We start from the raw sequence: 17,885 nt of genomic DNA, 5'->3' as shown, positions 1-17,885 counted from the left end.
TCTTCTATCTCCTTTTCCCTTTCCAAGAAGGACTATGATGTGGGAGGTAAAAAATGATAAAGCAACAAGGCAGGAGCGTGGATTCCTGATTACTGTGGAGCTGCCCTGCCTCCTATGCTGCCCTGCATAGGCTACCTCCAGAGCTTATGCCACGAGAAAAAAATTGACATCTATCTGGTTTTAAGTTTTGTAACAAGTAACCAAACTTAATATAATCCATTATGCTAAATCTGCTTTCCTATTAGTTCCCAGTTCATATGCAACAATTACATTAAATTAAATTCTTCCAATGACAAAAAACACATCTAAAATGACGTTGCTAGCATACCTATCAATAATATTATCTGGAAACAAACTTCTAAGAGCCCTAACACGTAGAGCAAATCCTGTGGCCTGAAACAATCTAAGATATTCAATCTTGGGAAAAAAACCGTAGGCCAAACAGGTTAAAATGACAGCTAAATGTCCATTATTCCTTGTTTTGCCTAAATAAGAAATTAAGTATGCATCGGTGCTTATGATTACTGTCCAACATATTTATCCTTTAAACAAAAAAGTAAACTGCAGTACCTGGAAATTAGTACTTATGTGAGCATCTGCAATCTCAGAACAGAAACCCAGAAAACGCACACATTATATTATGCTTCAACCCACAAGACCACCTGATATTATCTTTAAATGAACTAACAACTTGTTGAAAAATTTTAATGAAAAACTTCCTAATATTTGATGACATCCTAAAAAACTCTCATTTACTGGCTGAAACAAATACATAAAAATTTAGCTGCTTTAATCCTAGTGTGATCAATGACTCATCCCACCTCCCTATTAAACTAGATTTAAATGCTTAAGCAACAAGCATATCACTTCTAAATAGAATAAACATGTCAAAAGTGTGTCTTTGTTATATTTCTATTGATCTATGCATTTCTATTCCACTAAACTTGGACAAGCAGAGATGAATTAGAACATTTTTCAGAATGGAGTAAAACCAAAATTAAAGGCTAATGCATTAAAAGGTTCAATTACACTGAATCGTATCATCAGAACTAATATGATGAAAGAACATGCTCACTTCTTTGTTCCTAAGATATTTCAAAATAACAACAACAAAAAATAGTATTGGCAGCACAAAGAGAAGCAGATGAATTTTAATGCAGTAACTACTGGCCCTAATATATGTTACGAAGCCACCTAATTTGAAAATTAGGTTAAGAGTTAGCAAGATCCTAATGGTAGATAACACACTAGTGGCTATTCTCAAATTGTTAATCTTTTAATATCATCAACCTCCCTTAAAAGGCAACAACAATGAGAAATTAATAAACAGGTGCTTCTCTTATCAGTGCTTTAAATTTCCATTCACAGGAATGGAAATTTTTTTATTTTCCTGTGAACAGAGTAGAAAATTGATAGGTAATTGTGATAGAAAATGTAAAACAAATTTTTCCTGAGGTTTATTATACAATATTACATATTACATACTATATTATTTGTGTGTGAGTATGTATATATTATCTTTAAGCCACTCCACCACCTCCAAATTACTGAACAATGGTTTGCTATTAAAAGCTGCAAAAGGAAAATTAAACCAAAACCTTCTAACAAAGCTGGTAAAGCATCGGAAATAAAGTCTCTCTCTTTGATTTATAAGCTGCCTTTGAGATTTTCTCTATGTTTTTTTAATTACGTAGAACAACTCCTGAAAGCAGCGTTCACAACTTTTTTAAAATGCAAATGTCGATGACCAAAAACTGATTATACAAAACTAAAAGTTATCCTTCACCAGTAAGAAACTAGCCAGAAAAGCTTGGTGCTAATTCTTAACTGTATTAAAAATTCATTCACAGAGTAAAAAGAAAAAGAGGGAGGCCAACGTTCTCAGGTGTGAATTCCCTCTAGTCAACAGCACCAAGAACATACCTCTAGTTAAACAAGCTGGATTTAAGACTCCAAGAAAGTATACTATGGGGAACCCTGAGGCATTTCACTAAGAGGGTGTTAGAAAGGACTTAAAGGATTTGAGCTTGTGTTAGGTGCTTCGGGGAAAGATTCAAAGAAGTGGGGCTTTGTTTGCCCTGGCTTGGATGCTGTCAGGAAGTGGGAGTAATTCTATGATTCTGTTAATTCTATCTAATTCTATGATTCTATGATTTTAATAAATCTTACTATAAGGCAAGAAGAATGAAGAGAGGCTATAAGGCTGTGATTTATAAGAAAAAAAGCTGTAGTCATCACGATAGCCAGGAAGAAGATATGCTTGATCATTTTTGTGACTTGAAAAATGTTTTTGTCTGTGTTCAGACATGATTACAGAGTGGTCTCGTTTTAGTCTTGATCCAAGGACACAGAGTGGCCTTGTCTAATGTTCCTGTTCTGTGAAACTGCTTACGTTCAACAGAAGAACAACACAGCTTAGCTGTGAATGCCAGGCCAACTTTAAGAAACACCAAAGTCAAACAAATAGGTAGTGTCGGGCCAGTTCTTTCTTAGATCTGTCAGGAACTGCTTTGCCTTTCTCACAAGAAATCATAGTGTGAGGAGAGATGTAACAAAGCAAACCAAAAACAATGATCTAATCATGAGAAAACAATCAGATCAAGATTGTGAAACCTACAAAACAACTGTCTCATACTCTTTAAAAATGTCAATGTCATAAAAGACCAAAAAAAATGCGTAAGGAATAGTCTAGATTAAAGAAACAAGCCTAGAGGCATAATCCTGGATCCAAAAAAGAAAAAAATCTAAAAAAACCATTTTTAGAATAAATGGAAAAATCTGAATATTGACTACATATTTGATAATAGTATTATATCAATGCTAAATTCCTTGAGTGCTAAATTCCTTGAATAATATGGTATTGTGACTACAGGGGAAATATGGGAAGTAGGGATGAAATGTCACAATATCTGCAACTTATTCTCAAGTGGTTCAGTAAAAAAATGATACACACACACACACAGAGATACAGGAAAATGTGGCAAAATGTTCATCAGTGAACTTGGACAAAAGGTATGTAAGTGTTCACTACACTATTCTTTAGGGTCTTCCAGTAAATTTGAAAATTTTGCAATTTAAAAAAAATTGGAGAAAAATAAAATGAGTTAAGTGTCATATTGGTGAGATGTAGAACCACAAGGGGAAAACAACTAACTCAGCCTAAAGGAAACAGAACTTCCTAGAAGATGAGACAGCTAAAAATCTTAAAGGCTAACCAGAACGTTCTCAGTGGAACAGTGCAACACTGAAGGAGGAGACAGAGAAAGTGTGGTACATTAGAGGAAAGGCAGACAGAGCAACAGATGAGAGCTAACAGTAGCTGACGTGTGTCAAGCACTGAGCTATACACACTACGGATATGATCCTCAGAACAGGAAGCTATAATCCCTAACTCACCAATAACAAAATAGGCTCAGATGTTAATTTGTACAAGATCACACCGCTAAGTAAATAATGGAGAGAAGATTTGGGCCTAAATCTATCTGACTCCAAAAGGCATGTTCTTTTCACTGTAACACTAGAAGAGTAACTACATATCCAATGGTTCTGTAAATTACAATAGGACTCTCTTTTGCAGCTGAGGCTTATGGACTAAAAATGTGAGAATAGCTAAAAGACAGATGATTAACCAACACTTCCCTCCACACAACCACAGCTGCTGCCTGCAAGGTTCACTGCAACTATAAGTATTACAAATGGACTGTACCATTTATTGAAAGAGATAAATTGCTCACTTACTAAGATTAATAAGAAAATTTCACTCTTTAATATATAAGGATGTGGAGAAAAGCTGAAAATAATCCACTAGCAACAGACAATAATAGCTAAGAACCTCAACCACTTCAGAAGCCACTCCCTTTCACCCAGTGACAAGCTTATTGTTTAAGAAGCCGGGCTGTACATCTCCCAACATTAAAGTTACAGCTACTTGGGTGCAGTTGAATTCCACAGTACAGAACGTATAAGGCAGAAAATAAAAATATCTTTCCACCCACATCATCATAGATTATACACATTAGGTATGACTTCACACAAATATGTATGTCTATTTAAACACAGATGGGATCTTACTAAACATATTGCTATGCAACATTTGTTTTCTGTATCTTAAAAATATATCTTGGACATCTTTCTATATCAGTGTATCTCAAATAGCTGCAGAATTCTATTAATTGGCTAAATTATGGCACATCCATAGAATCACACAGTGAGAAAATTCAGTGTCAGTATTGAAAATGCTGCAAAGAAACCCATGTGTATATACATATATGTGTGTTCATAAATGTGATGTGTGTTCTCAAAGTTTGGTCCACAGACTGCTGGGGGTCCCCCCGAGGACCTTTTAAGGTATCAACAAGGTCAAAACCATTTTCATAATAATACCAAGACAGCAGTTGCATTTTTCACCACATTGACATTTGCACTGATAATCTAAAAGCAATGGCAGTAAAACTGCTGACCTCTTGGCATGAATCAAGACAATGACACCAAACTATACTTACTAGTACTCATCATATTCCTTATTGCCACTCACTCATATTAAATATTTTTAAATGCCAGTTTCACGTGAGAATGTCCTTGATGAAGCAGTAAAAATTATTAACTTTATTAAACCTCAATCCTTGAGACCATTTCTATTTTTTTTCTTTATTTTTGGCTGCATCGGGTCTTAGTTGCAGCATGCAGGCTCTTCGTTGTGGTACGTGGGCTTCTCTCTAGTTGTGGCGTGCAGGTTTTCTCTGATGTAGTTGTGACGTGCGGGTTCCAGAGGACTCTGCAGTCTGTGGCACGTGGGCTCTAGCTGAGACGTGAGAGCTCAGTAGTTGTGGCACGTGGGCTTAGTTGCCCCGTGGCATGTGGGATCACAGTTCCCTGACCAGGGATCGAACCTGTGTCCCCTGCATTGCAAGGCGGATTCTTTACCACTGGACCACCAGGGAAGTCCCTGAGACCATTTCTTTTTAAAAGTCTATGGGTAAAAAAAAACTATAACTACTCAGACTTGGATATTTGACAGATATTCCCTCAAAAGTAAACAAACTGAGACTAACACTTCAAGTAAAACAACCAATCGCATTGTTTTCAGTGATGAAATTCAAGCTGTCAATTCACTATAAGCTTGACAGCTTCGCAATACTTAAAAAATTTCCTTTAGAGATCTGTGATGATATTAACAATTTTTGATATTATATAATGAAATGGGTCAACAATTTCAAGATCTACATAACTCAAGGAACCAATCTTTTTCAAATGATCAATGCATGACGTTACAAGCTCATGCGTAAGTAAAATATCCATTCAAATCTAAGACAGACCAGATGGATTTTTTTTTTAATTTTTTACGCTTTTTTTTTTTTTTGCCTGTATCGGGTCTTCATTGCTGCACATGGGCTTTCTCTAGTTGTGGTGAGTGGGGGCTACTCTTCGTTGAGATGTGCAGGCTTCTCATTGTGGTGGCTTCTCTTGCTGAGGCGCACGGGCTTCAGCAGCTGCAGCACGCAGGCTCAGTAGTTGCGGCACGCAGGTCCTAGAGTGCACGGGCTTCAGTAATTGCAGCGCGTGGGCTCAGCAGTTGGAGAGCACGGGCTCTAGGGCGTGTGGGCTTCAGTAGTTGTGGTGCGTGGGCTCAGTAGTTGTGGCTCACAGGCTCTAGAGCGCAGACTCAGTAGTTGTGGCCCATGGGCTTAGTTGCTCTGTGGCATGTGGGATCTTCCCGGACCAGGGATCGAACCCATGTCCCCTGCATTGGCAGGCAGATTCTTAACCACTGCACCACCAGGGAAGTCCCCAGACCAACGGATTTTAATACAACAAAGTACCAAAGGTTCATTGATAGGGTTTCAGATTCCATAATGCAATTAAACCTTTAAGAAATTACCACTGTGGGGGGCGGAGTCAAGATGGCAGAGTGGGAGGACGCAGAGTTTGCATCTCCCAACAACTAGGGCACCTACCAGATGCTGGTGGGGGACCTCAACACCCAAGGGGACAGGAGGAACCCCCAAGTGACAAGGTAGGACGTAGGGAGGGAGCAAGGGGGGAGGAGAAGTAGAGGCCGAACGGGAACAGCACCCCTGAGGGGTGGCTGGGGGAGGGAAGGGGTTCCCAAGCCTTCAGAGACCCTTGGGGGTTTGGAGGATCAGAGGGGAAAGCGGCTAGCATTTCCCCTGCCCAGTCGGGCCCTGGGAAGCCCGCTGGGGTCCCAGGCCGGGTCCTCTGCCCTCCAGGGCCCCTTCTGGCCATGTGGGTCCTGGGGGCGTGGGAGGGACGGGGGGAAAGAAGAGGAGAGGCGAAAGGGAAGGGACCCTCAGGGATCGGAGGATCAGGGAGGGAACGCAGCTTGCATTTCCCCCACCTAGGCAGGCCCCGGGAAGCCTGCTGGGCTCCCCGGCCTGGTCCTCTACCTTCCAGGGCGCCCTCCGACCGCGTGAGTCGTAGGGGTGTGGCAGCAAGGTGGTGGGGGGGATGGAGAGGCGGAAGACAAGGGACCCTCCAGGAATGGAGGATCGGGGGGAACGTGCCTAGCATTTCCCCTGCCCACTCGGGCCCGGGGAGCCTGCTGGGGTCCCAGGCCTGGTCCTCGATCATCCAAGATCCCCTCCAGCCACGTGGGTCCTAGGGGCATGGCGGGGGGAGGGGGGGAGAAGAGTAGAGGTGAACGGGGAGGGACCCTCTGGGATGGGAGGATCAGCAGGGAGAAGCGCGGCTAACAATTCCCCAACTAATCGGACCCCGGGGACCCTGCTGAGGTCCTGGGCCTCATCATCCACACTCCGAGGCCAGAGGCACTCCAGGGCCCCTCTGGCTGCACTGAGCCTATGCCCCGCCCCCATCCACCCAGGGCCAGTGGGTCCTAAACCTAGACCCTGCCCCTGCCTAATCCACACTCCTGCCTAAGCCCCATCCCCCACAGCCAAGGCCTTTTCTGGTTGTTTTTCTTTTCCCTCTTTCTTGCTACTGTGGTTCTGTTTTACCTTCTCGTTATTGTTTCATCTATTTTTTTATTTTTTCTAACATATCTGTTAGTTTTCTAATCTTATTTTATTTTTTTACTCTGTTATTGTCTCCTCCCTTTCTTTTTCTTTGCCACCCCGCGTGGCTTGCGGGATCTTGGTTCAGAGGCCAGGGGTTGGGCCTGAGCCCCTGTGGTAGGAGCTCCGAGTCCGAACCACTGGACTAACAGAGAACCTCAGACCCCAAGGAATATTAATCAGACTGAGGTCTCCCGGAGGTCCTCATCTCACCACAAAGACCCGGCTCTACCCAACAGCCTACAAACTCCAGTGCTGGAAGCCTTAGGCCAAACAACCAGTAAGACAGGAACACAGTCCCACCCATCAAAAAAAAAACCAAAAAACAAAAATGAGACGACAAAAAACCATGTTACAGATAAAGGAGCAAAGTAAAAACCTACAACCAAATAAATGAAGAGGAAATAAGCAACCTACCTGAAAAAGAATTCAGAGTAATGATAGTACAAATGATCCAAAATCTCAGAAACAGAATGGAGGCACAGATCAAGAAAATACAAGAAATATTTAAGAAAGACCTAGAAGAACTAAAGAACAAACAGAGATGAACAACAGAATAAATGAAATTAAAAATACACTAGCAGGAATCAACAGCAGAATAACTGAGGCAGAAGAACGAATAAGTGAGCTGGAAGATGGAATGGTGGAAATAACTGCCAAGGAGCAGAATAAAGACAAAAGAATGAAAAGAATTGAAGACAATCTCAGAGACCTCTGGGACAACACTAAACGCACCAACATTCGAATTATAGGGGTCCCAGAAGAAGAACAGAAAAAGGAAGGATCTGAGAAAATATTCAAAGAGATTATAGTCAAAAACTTCCCTAACATGGGAAAGGAAATAGCCACACAAGTCCAGGAAGCACACAGAGTCCCATACAGGATAAACCCTAGGAGAAACACACCAACACACATATTAATCAAACTATCAAAAATTAAATTCAAAGAAAAAAATATTTAAAGCAGCAAGGGAAAAGCAAAAAATAACATAGAAGGGAATCCCCATAAGGTTATCAGCTGGTTTTTCAGCAGAAACTCTGCAGGCCAGAAGGGAGTGGCAGGGTATACTTAAAGTAATGAAAGAGGAAAACCTACAACCAAGATTACTCTACCCAGCAAAGATCTCATTCAGATTTGATGGAGAAAATAAAATCTTTACTGACAAGCAAAAGTTAAGAGAATTTGGCACCACCAAACCAGCTTTACAACAAATGCTATAGGAACTTCTCTAGGTGAAGAAAAAGACCCACAGAAACAAACCTAAAATAATTAAGAAAATGGTAATAGGAACATACATATCAATAAATACCTTAAATGTAAATGGATTAAATACCCCAACCAAAAGACACAGACTGGCTGAATGGATACAAAAACAAGACCTGTATATATATGCTGTCTACAAGAGACCTACTTCAGACCTAGGGACACATACAGACTGAAAGTGAGGGGATGGAAAAAGATATTCCATGCAAATGGAAATCAAAAGAAAGCTGGAGTAGCAACAGTCATATCAGATAAAATAGACTTTAAAATAAAGACTGTTACAAGTGATAAGGAAAGACACTACATGATGATCAAGGGGTCAATCCAAAAAGAAGATATAACAATTATAAATATTTATACACCCAACATAGGAGCACCTCAATATATAAGGCAAATGCTAACCATAAAAGGAGAAATCGACAGTAACACAATAATCGTAGGGGACTTTAACACCCCACTTATAGCAACGGACAGATCATCCAAACAGAAAATAAATAAGGAAACACAAGCTTTAAATGACACAATAGACCAGATAGATTTAATTGATATTTATAGGAGAGTCCACCCGAAAGTGGCAGAATACACTTTCTTCTCAGTGCACACAGAACATTCTCCAGGATAGATACATCTTGGGTCAGAAATCAAGCCTTGGAAAGTTTAAGAAAACTGAAATCGTATCAACCATCTTTTCCAACAACAAGGCTATGAGATTAGAAATCAATTACAGGAAAACGACTAAAAAATCAGAAATACATGGAGGCTAAACAGCGTGCTACTAAATAACCAAGAGATCACTGAAGACACCAAAGAGGAAATAAAAAATACCTAGAAACAAATGACAATGAAAACACGACGACCCAAAACCTATGAGACACAGCAAAAGCAGTTCTAAGAGGGAAGTTTATAGCAATTCAATCTCACCTCAAGAAACAAGAAAAATCTCAAATAAACAATCTAACCTTACACTTAAAGCAACTAGGGAAAGAAGAACAAAGAAAACCCAAAATCAGTAGAAGGAAAGAATTCATAAATATCAGAGCAGAAATAAATAAAACAGAAATGAAGGAAACAATAGCAAAGATCAATAAAAATAAAAGTTGGTTCTTTGAGAAGATAAACAAAATTGATAAACCTTTAGCCAGACTCATCAAGAAAAAAAGGGAGAGGGCGCAAATCAAAAAAAGTGAACTGATGAGGATGAGTATAATTTTTGTGACTTTCTGTTTGAATTAAAAAAAAAAAAAAAAATCCCACAAGGACTCAGAGGCAAAGAATATACAAATCAATTTTCACTGCAAAGTAAAGGAGCTGTTACAGTGGAGGATTACCAGACTGAATGTCAATATTATGACATAGTATGAGTGTGTTTCATGTTTGGTAATTGCAATCATTGTTGCTTTTGTTGTGGTCATCCATGTACAATGCTTGGTGTCAGTCTATTTATCTCTTGTAAAAATAAAATACAGTGTGTGTGTGTGAAAAAAAAAAATTAACTCTTAACAATTATCCATAGTTATTTAGCATACATTCACAAGGTGTCACTGAAGCTGAGGAACTGCAGTGGAGAATCAAGTGCCACAAAAATGTTGTCGTTCCTACTTTCACATGGAAAAACTGAGGCACTGGGTGGGGACACAGCTTGCTGGGGTTGGCCATGCCACGAAAACCTGAACTGAACCTCTGGCTTCTTGATTATTAAAGCCCGCTCCACTCTGAGCCTCTTTTCTTCCCATCCCATCCCCTATTCCCTCCAACACCACCACTGTTCTACCTCTTCCACCTGATAACCATGGGAAGAAGAAAAAGGCTAACCCAGTAGCAACAACAGAAAAACTGTTAGACGGAATACAATAATTTAGACCAAGATGAGATGCTGCTATACATGGGTGAATACTGGAGTATTTGATTCAACATTTTTCAGATAAAAATAACTAAGAAATAATTACTTAGTCTTAATAATAAGATTAATAACCCCTTATTAGTCCCTAAGGTCAGACCTTGGAAAGGAACTCAGCCTCTGTCTGACCTAATTTAAAAGAAAGGACCTGAAAGGAGTGCAACAACAAAATGTCAAGTTCACTTCTAAGTCAACAAAACAATAAAGCCACACAGCACAGAAGGGAGGACGAGAGTCACATCCTTTTAATCCTTACTGCTTCCTCTCATGAGTTTGCACACTCTTCTATAAAAATAAAACCTCTTCCTGAGGAAAAAAAAAAAAAATTAGAAATGAAATAGGAGAAATCACAACCGACACCACAGAAATACAAAGGATTATAAGAGACTAGTACAAACAACTATATGCCATTAAAAGGGACAACCTCAAAGAAATGGACAAATTCTTGGAAAGGTACAATTTTCCAAGACTGAACCAGGAAGAATTAGAAAATATAAACAGACCTATAATGAGTAACGAAATTGAAAAACTAATTAAAAATCTTCCAACAAACAAAAGTCCAGGACCAGATGGCTTCACAGGCGAATTCTACCAAACATTTAAAGAAGAGCTAACACCTATCCTCCTCAAACTCTTCAAAAAAATTGCAGAGGAAGGAACACTCCCAAATTTGTTCTATGAGGCTACCATCACCCTGATACCAAAACCAGAAAAAGATATCACAAAAAAAGAAAATCACAGACCAGTATCACTGATGAACACAGACGCAAAACTCCTCAACAAAATACTAGCAAACAGAATCCAACAACACTTTAAAAGGATCATACACCATGATCAAGTGGGATTTGTCCCAGGAATGTAAGGATTCTTCAATATATGCAAATAAATCAATGTGATACACCATATTAACAAATTAAGGAATAAAAACCATATGATCATCTCAATAGGTGCAGAAAAAGCTTCTGACAAAATTCAACACCCATTTATGATAAAAACTCTCCAGAAAATGTGCACAGACGGAACCTACTGCAACATAATAAAGGCCATATATGACAAACCCACAGCAAACATCATTGGTGAAAAACTGAAAGCATTTCCACTAAGACCAGGAACAAGATAAGGATGTCCACTCTTGCCACTCATTCAACATAGTTCTGGAAGTCCTAGCCATGGCAATCAGAGAAGAAAAAGAAATAAAAGGACTACAAATTGGAAAAGAAGAAGGAAAACTGTCACTGTTTGCAGATGACATGATACTATACATAGAAAATCCTAAAGATGCCACCAGAAAACTACTAGGACTAACCAATGAATTTGGTAAAGTTGCAGGATACAAAATTAATGCACAGAAATCTCTGGCATTCCTATACACTAACAATGAAAACTCAGAAAGAGAAATCAAGGAAACAATCCCATTTACCATCACAACAAAAAGAATAAAATACCTAGGAATAAACCTACCTAAGGAGACAAAAGACCTGTATTCAGAAAACTATAAAACACTGATGAAAGAAATCAAAGATGACATAAACAGACAGGAGAAATATACCATGTTCTTGGATTGGAAGAATCAGATTTGTGAAAATGACTGTACTACCCAAAGCAATCTACAGATTCAATGCAATCCCTATCAAATTACCAGTAGCATTCTTCACAGAATTAGAACAAAAAATTTTACAATTTGTATGGAAACACAAAAGACCCTGAATAGCCAAAGCAATCTTGAGGGAAAAAACATGGAGCTGGAGGAATATGGCTCCCCGACTTCAAGCTATACTACAAAGCTACAGTAACCAAGACAGCATGGTACTGGCACAAAAACAGAAATACAGATCAGTGGTACAGGATAGAAAGCTCAGAGATAAACCCACACACATATGGTCACCTACTTTATGACAAGTGAGGCAAGAACATACAAGGGAGAAAAGACAGCCTCGTCAATAAGTGGTGCTGGGAAAACTGGATAGCTACATGTAAAAGAATGAAATTAGAACACTCCCTAACACCATACACAAAAATAAACTCAAAATGGATTAAAGACGTAAATGTAAGACCGGACACTATAAAACTTTTGAGGAAAACATAGCAAAAACACTCTTTGACATAAACCACAGCAAGATCTTTTTTGACCCACCTCCTAGAGTAATGAAAATAAAACCAAAAATAAACAAATGGGACCTAATGAAACTTAAAAGCTTTTGCATAGCAAAGGAAACAATAAACAAGATGAAAAGACAACCCTCAGAATGGGAGAAAATATTTGCAAACAAAGCAACAAAGGATTAATCTCCAAAATATACAAACAGCTCATGGAGCTCAATATCAAAAAAACAAACAACCCAATCAAAAAATGGGTGGAAAACCTAAATAGACATTTCACCAAAGATGACATACAGATGGCCAAGAGGCACATGACAAGATGCTCAACATCACTAATTATTAGAGAAATGCAAATCAAAACTACAATGAGGTATCACCTCACACCGGTCAGAGTGGCCATCATCAAAACATCTACAAACAGTATATGCTGGAGAGGGTGTGGAGAAAAGGGAACCCTCTTGCACTGCTGGTGGGAATGTAAATTGGTACAGCCACTATGGAGAACAGTATGGAGGTTCTTTAAAAAACTAAAAATAGAACTACCGTATTACCCAGCAATCCTACTACTGGGCATATACCCTGAGAAAACCATAATTCAAAAGGACACATTTACCCCAATGTTCACTGCAGCTCTATTTACAATAGCCAGGACATGGAAACAACCTAAATGCCCAATGACAGATGAATGGATAAAGAAGATGTGGCACATATATACAATGGAATATTACTCAGCCATAAAAAGGAACAAAATTGGGTCATTTGTAGAGATGTGGATGGACCTAGAGTCTGTCAGTCAGAATGAAGTAAGCCAGAAAGAGAAAAACAAATATCATACAGTAACGCATATATGTGGAATATAGAAAAATGGTAGAGACGAACCTATTTGCAGGGCAGGAATAGAGACGTAGATGTACAGAACGGACATGTGGACCCAGGGGGTGATGGGGAAGGTGGGACGAATTGGGAGATTACGATTGACATATATACACTACCATGCGTAAAACTGATAGCTAGTGGGAACATGCTATAAAGCACAGAAAGCTCAGTTCGGTGCTCTGTGACGACCTAGATGGGTGGGATGGGGGGGGCGGGGGAGGGAGGTCCAAGGGAGAGGGGATATAGGTGGACATACAGCTGATTCACTTCATTCTACAGCAGAAACTAACACAACATTCTAAAGCAATTATACTCCAATTAAAAAAAAATTGTAATAAAAGAATAAGAAATTACCACTGTCTACTCAGTCATAGAAAAGAATAAAATTTTGCCATATGTAACAACATGGATGGACCTGGAATGTTTTATGCTTAGTGAAATAAGGCAGAGAAAAACAAATACTGTATATTTTCACTTATATGTAGAATCTAAAAAATAAAACAAACAAATGAGTATGACAAAACAGAAACAGACACACAGATACATAGAACAAACTAATGGTTACCAGTGGAGACAAGGTTGAGGGGAGGGGCAATATAGAGGTAGGGGATTAAGAGGTACAAACTACTAGGCATAAAATAAATAAGATAAAAGGATGTAATGTACAGCACAGAGAATACAGCCAACATTTTATAACTTCAAATAGAGTATAATTTATAAAAATATCAAAGCACTATGTTGTACACCTGAAACTAACATAATATTGTAAATCAGCTAGACTTCAATAACAGAAAAAGAAGGAATTTACCACTGTCAAGCTCTGATGTATCAAAGAATATCTTCAATTATCTGAAGAGCTATTAAAATACTCCTCCCTTTTTCAACTACATCATCTGTGTGACCCTAAATTTTCATCACATACTTCAACCAAAACCATCACCACAGACTGAATCCAGAAGCAGATACAAGAATCAGCTGTTGGGACTTCCCTGGTGGTGCAGTGGTTAAGAATCCGCCTGCCAAGGTAGGGGACACGGGTTCGAGACCTGGTCCAGGGAGATCCCACATGCCGCAGAGCAACTAAGCCTATGCACCACAACTACTGAACCTGCGCTCTAGAGCCTGCGAGCCACAACTATTGAAACCTGCGCGCCTAAAGCCCGTGCTCCGCAGCAAGAGAAGCCACCGCAATGAGAAGCCCACACAACCCAACGAAGAGTAGCCCCTGCTCGCCGCAACTAGAGAAAGCCCGCACACAGCAAGGAAGACCCAACGCAGCCAAAAATAAATAAATTTATTTAAAAAAAAAGAATCAGCTGTCTTCTTTTAATACAGGCATTGGAGGTTCGCAAAAGTAAACTAATACTACTCCTCTAGTTTTTTTGCTTTGGAAAAATCATTTTTCATAAAAATATTAACATGTTAAGTGTGTTTTTATTCTTAATTTAGTACAATAATATTTTTAAACTTCTAGTATGGTAAATATTAAGAGATACAACCAAATAAACAACAGTTCTTCAAGCTTCAATGATTTTTAAGAGTGTAAAGGAGACTTCTGAAGCCAAAGCGTCTAATAATCTGATAAATACCTCCTATGTAGACATGAGAATAGATGTGTAGTAAAATTTACCAAAAACAGGAAAAGGTATATTCCAAATTGTCCTCCCCAAACTGGTCAAATTTCTACTCTTCCTGTATCTATTTCCCCATAGTAGCTATAATCAAACTTTTAAATTTCTACCATGAGACTGACTTTTTTTTTTTTTTTTGGGGCGGTCTTCGCTGCTGCGTGTGGGCTTTCTCTAGTTGCGGCGAGCAGGGGATACTCTTCGTTGCGGTGTGCGGGCTTCTCACCACGGTGACTTCTCTTGTTGCAGAGCACAGGCTCTAGGTGCGCGGGCTTCAGTAGTTGTAGCACGCAGGCTCAGTTGTTGTGGCTCGCGGGCTCTAGAGCGTAGGCTCAGTAGTTGTGGCTCATAGGCTTAGCTCCTCCGCCGCATGTGGGATCTTACCACACCAGGGCTCAAACCTGTGTCCCCTGCCATTGGCAGACAGATTCTTAACCACTATGCCACCAGGGAAGCCCGTGACTGACTTTTAATACTATTGTTTATAACTACTCCAACTCTTAAATCTTAACTCACTTTCTTTTTGCTCAATTTATTTTTCAAGCATTTATATGTTAGGCATGGTCCTACATGCTGAAGATATATCCATAAGTAAGAATAAAGCAGTCTCTAAACAACACAGCTTAGAGTTGAAAGGGGGAGGAAAAGACAGTTAAGTACAACATGAGGGAGGTTTCTTTACTTTCAGAATACAAAAAAAAAAAACTTTTTGATGTGGATTTAGAAGTATGATTCTTAAAACTCCTCAGATTAGTCAATTTTTTAAATTATTTGCATCTTCATAATAAAAGTAGAGTGTCACAAGATTTAAAATCTTGACAGTAAGAATGCCACATCCTAAAGCACTTCTGGATCATGATGCTCACTTCAAGTATGAGACTCTAAGTTTCTTAGAAGACAGAGATTGAGTCATTGTATCCACAGTGCTTATTTCTAAAATGTTTCTTGAATTAAATGTGCCCATAAAATTTCCAGATAATTAAGAGCTAAACTGAAATTAATCAGAGAAGACTCTATTAATAACAGATTTGTGGCATGTAACCAGCTACAACTTTAATCAGGACAGGTGTCAAGAAAAAAAGTAGGGAACCATAGATCTTGGATAGTAACTATGAACAAAAGGCAACAGAAACGTGGAGTACCAAGGGAATGTCTGGACTCAAAGGCCAAAAGCAAGCAGTCAAAGGTTAATAGCCTACGATAACAAAGAGTTTGTGGATCCCCCTAATGCTTAGTAGGAGAACGGAATCCATGGATGGACCCATCAGGACTAACGGTTCTATTGCTAGTGACGAGTTGCCCACATCCCTCAATTGTTTTTCACCTTTTTAATTATGCATCCAAGATACTTCTTGCTATTACTTATATTTCAAAATATCACTATATATCATAAATTGTTAATATTTAGTATTTATTAAAATTAAAGAATTGTAGCAAGAAGCTTTCGATGACCACTTTATTCTGGCATAAATGCCACTGATGTTGCTATACTATATAAGATTCTCTGCATCTTGTGCCCATATCTCAAGGAGCTGTTAAAACGTGCTGAATATCCTGAGGAAGCAGGTGTGAAGCTCAGTTAGTACTGTGGTCCTGCAATCAAATCAGAATGAAGAAATCCCTGTGCCACGTGGACTCTCAGCCAATGGAGACAAGATAACGTCAGATCATCCAGAATTCTTCTAAAATGAAAGACAGACAGTAGGGTTCAGTCAAGAGATCAAAACCACACAGTAATTGGAACAGGAAAAGTTTAATATAAAGAATTATTAACCATGACAATGGAAAAATGAGAAACTCTAGAGTGAAAAGAGAACTCTAAAGAATACCCCAGTGTACCCAAGGAAGAAAAAAATTGGAAGGGGGAAGCCCTCCCCAAGGTTAGGACTCAGATCTTCTTGGAAAAGGTATGGTTACAGCCACTGGATGGGGGAGACATTTGCTGGGTTCCCCAGGCCAGAACTGGTCCACAGTTGCCAGGAAAGACCCCTGCAGACTTCAGAAGGGACAAGTCTGGCAGGCGGGCAACGAGAGAGTCACAGTGCTGGGAGCCCACTCACGAGCAAGGTAATGCAAGGCCTGGGGGACACAGTGGCAGTGTCGGGAAGGCCACAGGAAATGACTTTCTGAAGTAATAAAAGCAGGCCAAAGCTGTCAGACATGCATGGAGAAGGAGATGGGCATCAAGAATCTGTTCGCCTGCAGGGCAACAAGGCCTTAGGTCTACAGTGGCCCTGTCAGGAGGGGTAAAGGGTGCTAGCAGGCTGAAGCTGAGAGGCAGGTACACAGAGGAAGTCAGAGAGTCTGAAGCCCATTCTCCAATAGGTCTGGGGGACCTTGGTGTGCTTAGCTAGATGGCCATCCATTGGCTGGGGCTGCAAGCTTATCAGGAGCCTGGGCTCTAGGTATAGAGCTGAGGCAGATGCCTCTGGCAAACGGTGCAGCAAAAGCAAAATGAAAAACAAAGCCCATAGAACACTGGAAAGAAGAAGAAAAGACCTGACCCTCCCACAATGCCCCTCCAGTGTCCTCTACTGTGAAGCTTAACTGCATACTCACTGTAAAGGAAAATGCTTACGGAGTCCAACCCATTAATGCAGAACGGAAAATGAAAGAAGGGACCTGAAGGGAACTCCCTGGAGGTCCAGTGGTTAGGACTCTGCGCTTTCACTGCCGAGGGCACGGGTTCAATCCCTGGTTGGGGAACTAAAATCCTGCAAGCCGCACAGCATGGCCAAAAAGAAAAAAGAAAGAAGGGACCTGAAGCTAAGAGATAATAAACGGATAATTGGCATGGCTTCTTAAAACCAAGAAGTACCAATGTAAGAGCCCCAGGAATTCCAGGATGATCTTGAGAGGCAGCAATTTCTCCAATGTTGATGAGAAATATAGTTGGTATCAGAACATACTCTATAAAGCCATTATACGAAAATCAACATGGTATAGAAACAGGAATTAATGTAAGAATAGACAAATAAATGCCACAAAAGAAAAAAACCTTTAATTCATGACAATGCATATGAAAAGTATAACAAAGATTTCACTAGGAAAAGTATGGATTATTTAATAAATGATCTTATAACAGATACC

The 17,885-nt window shown here is 39.6% G+C and overlaps 1 protein-coding gene across 2 annotated transcripts in view; it reads right to left on the bottom strand.

The window, feature by feature from the left end:
* Positions 1–17,885, bottom strand: part of RPS6KC1 (ribosomal protein S6 kinase C1) — a 212,376-nt gene that overhangs the window by 151,669 nt on the left and 42,822 nt on the right. The gene's annotated exons all lie outside the window — the stretch shown is intronic.

The sequence above is a fragment of the Eubalaena glacialis genome, chromosome 3, assembly GCF_028564815.1.
Source record: "Eubalaena glacialis isolate mEubGla1 chromosome 3, mEubGla1.1.hap2.+ XY, whole genome shotgun sequence".
Classification (NCBI taxonomy): Eukaryota; Metazoa; Chordata; class Mammalia; order Artiodactyla; family Balaenidae; genus Eubalaena; species Eubalaena glacialis.
The sequence above is the reverse complement of the archived record's forward strand: the minus strand, read 5'-3'. Positions and strand labels throughout refer to the sequence as shown.